Source organism: Xenopus laevis, chromosome 9_10L (assembly GCF_017654675.1).
Source record: "Xenopus laevis strain J_2021 chromosome 9_10L, Xenopus_laevis_v10.1, whole genome shotgun sequence".
Classification (NCBI taxonomy): domain Eukaryota; kingdom Metazoa; phylum Chordata; class Amphibia; order Anura; family Pipidae; genus Xenopus; species Xenopus laevis.
Window position 1 is genome coordinate 10,389,438 of NC_054387.1, and position 8,039 is coordinate 10,397,476.

The window sequence follows — 8,039 nt, forward strand, 5'->3', positions numbered from 1 at the left end:
CCCCAATATATAATTGCACAAGACAGTTTTGAAATGATCACATGACCTAGAGCAGTGATCCCCAACCAATAGCTCGTGAGCAACATGTTGATCTCAGTGGCCTCAAAGCAGGAGCTTATTTTTGAATTCCAGGCAAGTTTTGGTTGTTTAAAAACCAGAAGTACTGCCAAACAGTCTCCTCTAGACTGCCAGTCCACTTAGGGGCTACCAAATAGCCCTTATTTGGCACCCCAAGAACTCTTGCATGCCTGTGTTGCTCCCAAACTCTTTGTTTGAATGTGGCTCATGGTTAAAAAAGGTTGGGGACCCCTGACTTAGAGCCATGCCATTAAAGGAGAACTAAACCCCCCACCAATAAGAAAAGCCCCTTCTTCTACCCTAAATAGTCTCCCCTTCATGCTTCCTCCCTTTATAGTACATTGTTCCATAAAGTGTCCCTGAATATCATACTCACTTAATTGTTCAGAGTAGAGCAGTGGAGCTCATGGGCACCATGTTTGATCTTCTGTAAAGCTAACCATACAAGAAGAGATCCGCTCATCTTGTGATATGGCCAAACGAGTGGATCTTTCCCCCGAAATTCCCACCAACAGCAGGGCTATATCGGGGGAATCCGAACATTCAGTTCTAGGACCAAATGACCAGATTACAATGAGGAGCATTGAGCTGCGACAGGTCGGTCGCAGGAAAAATTAAACCTTCGCCATTGATATCGTGGCCAAATATCGATCGGGAAGACCCGTCGAAAGCCCCCATACTCAGGCAGATAAATTGCTAAAAGGACTGATATCAGTAGCTTTAATCTGCCCGTGTATAGCCACCTTAGGGACCTCCGACATTGAGATTTTTGGCACACGCGCAATTGGAGTAGTCTTGTATTCGTACCAATTGTGCATGCGCCGAACAGTTCTGTAAATTGCTGAAGGGAAGGAAGAGGATCCGAAGATGCAGAAGATGGCTCCCATGAGCTCCACTGCATAAATAAGTGAGAATGATATTCAGGGGCACTTTCTGGAATAAGGGGAGGGTATTTAGGGTAGTGGATGTGGGTTTTCTTATTGGGGGGTTTAGTTCTCCTTTAAGATCGAGTTGGTAATCCATGGTGCGGTGTACCCCTGCAGCAGTTAATATGTAAGGAGTGAGATCCTAATGACATTCAGAACACCACTGGGCTCAGAAAGTCTGCATTTTTTTTTTTAAAAATGACTTCGAACTAATTATGTTCAATTAACCTGCCTGTGTGTGTTTTGGAGTGTGGGAAGAGACCAAAGGAAACCCACGTAGGCAAGGGAAGAACATAACCAATTCCTTGAAGAAGTGCTGGAATCAGAGGGGGAGAGTTGTAGGGGGCCCCGAGGGTAAGGGGGGCCCCGGCCACACAACACTTGCTTGATTAGCCGGCCCCCCATCTTTCTGAGAGCTGCTGACTCCGGGAAGGCATGGACGTTTAAGGGGCCCTGGCCACCAATTTTCTTATAATGTGGGGGGGGGCTGGCCACCAATTTTTTTTTCTCATGTGCGGTCCTAGCCCCCAATATTTTTTAATGGGGGGGCCCCGGACACAAATGTTTTTTTATGGGGGGCCCTGACCACCAATATTTTTTTTGTTTTTTTACTGTGTGGTGGGGAGGGCGGACCTGTAGGGGGGGCTTGCGGTAGGCGCAGCCCAGGGGCCCAGGAAATTTTGTCGTATGGGGCCCTGCGATTTCTGATGGCGGTCCTGGCTGGAATTCATCCATGGACCCCAGCTTCAGCTAATCAAAACTATGCCATCATAGGTATTCCCCTGTACTAAGCACAATTCAGCAGGAACAGCCCCCCTAAGTTTGCTCATAGTCTGTACAGAGACATACCATAAAACTATGGCAGCATAGGTATTCCCCTGTACTAAGCACAATTCAGCAGGAACAGTCCCTAAGTTTGCTCATTGTCTGTACAGAGGGAGATCCCATAAAACTATGGCAGCATCAGTATTCCCCTGTACTAAGCACAATTCAGCAGGAACAGCCCCTAAGTTTGCTCATAGTCTGTACAAAGAGATACCATAAAACTATGGCAGCATAGGTATTCCCCTGTACTAAGCACAATTCAGCAGGAACAGCCCCCTACGTTTGCTCATAGTCTGTACAGAGAGATCCCATAAAACTATGGCAGCATAGGTATTCCCCTGTACTAAGCACAATTCAGCAGGAACAGCCCCTAAGTTTGCTCATAGTCTGTACAGAGAGACACCATAAAACTATGACAGCACAGGTATCCTCCTGTACTAAGCACAATTCAGCAGGAACAGCCCCCTAAGTTTGCTCATAGTCTGTACAGAGAGATCCCATAAAACTATGGCAGCATAGGTATTCCCTGTACTAAGTACAATTCAGCAGGAACAGTCCCTAAGTTTGCTCATAGTCTGTACAGAGAGATACCATAAAACTATGGCAGCATAGGTATTCCCCTGTACTAAGCACAATTCAGCAGGAACAGTCCCCTAAGTTTTTCTCATAGTCTGTACAGAGAGATCCCATAAAACTATGACAGCATAGGTATTCCCTGTACTAAGCACAATTCAGCAGGGGCAGCCCCAAAAGCTTATGCATGGTCTGGAGAGAGAGAGAGAGAGAGAGATGATTAATGTTTTTATCACTGAAATCAGACTTCAATGGTTGTTATTTATGGGCAAGTGCTGTAAAATTTGAAGATGACAATTCATCCAGAAAGCCAATTTCATTTTAACTATCTCATGTAACATACACTAGAGGGAGCTAAAGGACTACACATCTCTACTGCAGGCAAAATTACAGGGTTGCTGCTCACTGCACCTGCTTAATTATGGCCGATAGAAAGTTGTCTACTCTACTTCCCCTTTATTGCATGGCATCTATAAAATAATGTAAACTTGTTTAATTTAGTACAAGTATCTTTTTTTTATTAATAACCGTGTTGTGTTAAAGGGGTAGTAAAATCATATTACAGAATTATGTTTGCATTTTCTCTCAGTGGAAAATATTGGTGCAACAAACATTCCTCTCTTTATATTAAATTCAGATTATAGTGAAAATTATAAGAACTGTTGAAGGTATAGAGGTAAAATTCATGGCCTGGATTTGAACAGAGCCTTCTGTCCCAGTGGCTGCACAGATCCTATCTGATCCCCATTGTAAGCAGCAGTCCTGCCTTGCTTTATGGCAGCTGAGATTCTAGCTATCTGTATAACAGAGCATTCTGTCCCAGTGGCTGCACAGATCCTATCTCATCCCCATTGTAAGCAGCAGTCCTGTCCTGCTTTATGGCTGAGATTCTAGCTATCAGTATAACAGAGCATTCTGTCCCAGTGGCTGCACAGATCCTATCTGATCCCCATTGTAAGCAGCAGTCCTGTCCTGCTTTATGGCAGCTGAGATTCTAGCTATCTGTATAACAGAACATTCTGTCCCAGTGGCTGCACAGATCCTATCTGATCCCCATTGTAAGCAGCAGTCCTGTCCTGCTTTATGGCAGCTGAGATTCTAGCTATCTGTATAACAGAGCATTCTGTCATGGCCACTCTATAAATTTATGAACTACCCAACTTAGAAAGTTTCAAAATAATGAAATTTGATGTTTAAAGGAAAAAGGAAAAGATAGTATTCCTTTTATTTTGTCTATTTTATTTAAATGTTCAATTTCGACAAAAATGGCCGTTCCACGAGGAAGTCGAGGCAGATTCGAGAGAGAGCTGGAACGCTGACAGAAGGAGAGAAGACCCTCGCTATACAGGGATCTTTGAAAATGTAAAAAAAGCAGAATCCCATAGCCCCCCTGGCTTCAACTTCTGTGTAAGATTTGCAACCAGATGTTTCTCAGCTGCCTGACCCTCGTCCAGCTGAAACCCAGAGAAAAGAAATACGCTGGGTGTTTAAAGTAATAATCTAAACAGATCTGGGGGTCTCTCCCCCCCCCCCCAAGCCCATCATTAAAAACTTCCCACGATCCTCTGTGCAATGCGAGTTTCCTCGGAGAGTATCTATGTTTTATGCATTGAGCTTTGGATATCCTGCTTGGGTCAGTCATGGCCGACCACCTGCTAGTCTGAGTTCCTCTAACACGTCTCCCTTCTCTACTCGCTGGCGCCAGAGAACCTTGGTCCTACACTATGTGATTATTTGTCTTAGCAGATCATTTAGAACAAGGGGGCGGTGGGGGTGGGCGAGCAAGTGAAATCACTATTTGCCTCTATGTATAAACACACGCAGACAAATTATTTTAATTGTGCACTATATGCTATTGAAATCGGAGCATTCGGGGTGGAAATTAGAGGTGGAAAGTCCCCAGGGTTGTTTCTGAGAAATAAATGGAGATCATTATAAACTGTTACACAGTACTGGGTTCATAACTGCTGCCTGTGCAATTCCTGCTCGGTGTTTGGTAAACCGTCCCGAAAAGAATGCGTTTGCTGCCCACAACACCGTACGAGCCAATAGTATAATCTGCGCTGAGGTTACCGGACCAACACATTAGAGACACTTCTAATAAATGCAAGATGTCGGGCTGCACTGATTGCAAACTGATTGCAGTGAAGTAAAATCCTAGACATCTTAGAAGCTTGGACAATTTTTTTGGGCATGCGCAGCTGGTTCTGACTATGAGAACAATGTCAGAAAAAGGAGGGACAGCTGAGAACATAAAGGGTTAGCAAATATAGGTATGGTATCCGTTATCCAGAAACCCATTTTCTAGAAACTTTAAATTAAAGGTAGGCCTTCTGCCAGACTCCATTTTATCCAAATAATCCACATTTTTAAAAACTGTTTCCTGTTTCTATATAATAATAATATAATAGTGCATTGCACTTGATCCAAACCAAGATAAAATTAATTAATCCGTATGGGAGGCAAAACCAGCCTATTGGGGTTATTTAATGTATCAAAGATTTTCTAGTAGATTTAAGGAGTGATCCAAATTATGCAGATCTGTCATCTGGAAAACTCAAGCATTCTGGATAACAGGTCCCATACCTGTGCTGTTTTAAATTGCATTTAATAGCAGTGGGATAATAGTCTCTGGGAAGGGAGTGTGACTGTGGGATAGCAGGTATAGTAGGGAGAGATGGTGTCTATAGTAACAGTGGATAATAGTCTCTGGGAAGGGAGTGTGACTGTGGGATAGCAGGTATAGTAGGGAGAGATGGTGCCTATAGTAACAGTGGATAATAGTCTCTGGGAAGGGAGTGTGGCTGTGGGATATCAGGTATAGTAGGGAAAGATGGTGTCTATAGTAACGAGAGGGATAATAGTCTCTGGGAAGGGAGTGTGACTGTGGGATAGCAGGTATAGTAGGGAGAGATGGTGCCTATAGTAACAGTGGATAATAGTCTCTGGGAAGGGAGTGTGGCTGTGGGATAGCAGGTATAGTAGGTAGAAATGGTGCCTATAGTAACAGTGGATAATAGTCTCTGGGAAGGGAGTGTGACTGTGGGATAGCAGGTATAGTAGGGAGAGATGGTGTCTATAGTAACAGTGGATAATAGTCTCTGGGAAGGGAGTGTGACTGTGGGATAGCAGGTATAGTAGGGAGAGATGGTGTCTATAGTAACAGTGGAATAATAGTCTCTGGGAAGGGAGTGTGACTGTGGGATATCAGATATAGTAGGGAGAGATGGTGCCTATAGTAACAGTGGGGATAATAATCTCTGGGAAGGGAGTGTGACTGTGGGATAGCAGGTATAGTAAGGGAGAGATGGTGCCCTATAGTAACAGTGGGATAATAGTCTCTGGGAAGGGAGTGTGACTGTGGGATAAGCAGGTATAGTGGGAGAGATGGTGCCTATAGTAACAGTGGATAATAGTCTCTGGGAAGGGAGTGTGACTGTGGGGAATATTCAGATATGTGGGATATCACTAGTAGGAGAGATGGTGCCTAAGTAGTGGGGATATAGTCTCTGGGAAGGGAGTGTGACTGTGGGGATAGCAGGTATAGTAGGGAGAGATGGTGCCTATAGTAACAGTGGGATAATAGTCTCTGGGAAGGGAGTATGACTGTGGGGATAGCAGATAAAGTAGGTACTGAAGAGATGGTGCCTATAGTAACAGTGGGGATAATAGTCTCTGGGAAGGGAGTGTGACTGTGGAATAGCAGGTATAGTAGGGAGAGATGGTGCCTATAGTAACAGTGGATATAGTCTCTGGGAAGGGAGTGGTGACTGTGGATAGCAGGTATATAGTAGGGAGAGAGATGGTGCTATAGTACAGTGGAAAATAGTCTCTGGGAAGGAGTGTGGCCTTTTGTATATGGCAGGTATAGTAGGGAGAGGGTGCCTATAGTAACAGTGGATTAGTCTCTAGGAAAGGGAGTATGAACTGTGGGATAGCAGGTAATAGGTTAGGGAGAGATGGTGTCTATAGTAAAGTGGATAATAGTCTCTGGGAAGGAAGTGTGACTGTGGGATAGCCGGTATAGTAGGGAGAGATGGTGCCTATAGTAAAGTGGATTATAGTCTCTAGGAAGGGAGTGTGACTGTGGGATAGCAGGTATAGTAGGGGAGAGATGGTGTCTATAGTAAGCAGTGGATAATAGTCTCTGGGAAGGAGTGTGGACTGTGGGATAGTCAGGTATAGTAGGGAGAGATGGTGCTATAGTAACAGTGGATTATAGTCAAGGGGAGTGTGACTGTTAGGATAGCAGGTATATTATTCAATGAGGATAATGATACTGGTGGCTGTACATTACATTACATTACAGGGTTAACATGAAAATAAACATGTTTTAGAGGAAAATGTGACGTTATTACAGGGGTTACATATTCTTATAGCACAGACAATTCATGATAATTAAAGCACCCCCCTCCTTAAACAAAAGTGTTTTTTAAAAAAATTCTCTTCTGCCTACGTAAGGCTGAGGGGTTGAGACACAGGGGGTGTAATTGGGAGCAAATGTATAAGATGTTTCAAATCAAGGCACAGAGGGGAAAGCCCTGCACATGGGGCGAAGGCAGAGATTGCCTTTGAGATTTTGCTTTTTCCAAGAGTTAAAGGGATTCCTAGAGCCTGTGATTATATATAGAAAAGCCTTAATGGGGAATGTCATGTTGTACAAATATGTGCATCTGGTAGCACTTTATAACATCCTAGATAAGAGACAGGGAAATCATGTTTTCTCCCAACTACCATCGTTATTTGTTATATGATCACTTATTGCTCCTACATAGAAACTCTAGGGGACAGTGAATTAAGAGGCCTTGTTGCATTGACAATTCTACTATTTTAATCATCATTTGTATCTAAAAGATACTGAATTCATAAAATAAGATGCACTTAGGGGACTGTTCCTGCTGAATTGTGCTTAGTACAGGGGAATACCTATGCTGCCATAGTTTTATGGGATCTCTCTGTACAGACTATGAGCAAACTTAGGGGCTGTTCCTGCTGAATTGTGCTTAGTACAGAGGAATACCTATGCTGCCATAGTTTTATGGGATCTCTCTGTACAGACTATGAGCAAACTTAGGGGCTGTTCCTGCTGAATTGTGCTTAGTACAGAGGAATACCTATGCTGCCATAGTTATGTGGTATTCTTTGTATACAGACTACAAGCAAGCCTCTATCCTATTTATGTTACTGTTTGGCTGTTTATGCCCAAAGTTTCATCACACCCCACTTATGCAGTTTATGAAACTCCCATGGAATGAGTTAGGGGACGTTGTAGGCAGCGAACTTGAAAAACAATGGAATTTAGACATAAATGTGAATGCCATAAATAATGCCCCCAAATTTCTATTTAACCTCTATAAACATAACCAGTGCTGCCCATTGTCCCCTCCCCAGTATTTCCCCCTATATAGACTTGCCCTCTGCTTTCTGTCTCTCTTCTGCCGAAGGTAATTCTCTGTCGCCACTTCTCTGTGAATCATATAGAAATGTGAGTGTAATTTGCCCCACAGTATAATAAACAGAGCTGATTGACTGGTGAGAGGGAAGCGGGGCAGGTAGGGAAAGCTGGGCATTTATTTATCTAGTTAAATCATAGCGTTACTCAAACAGGCATGTGTTGAAAAGCTTTCAGTCGCCATT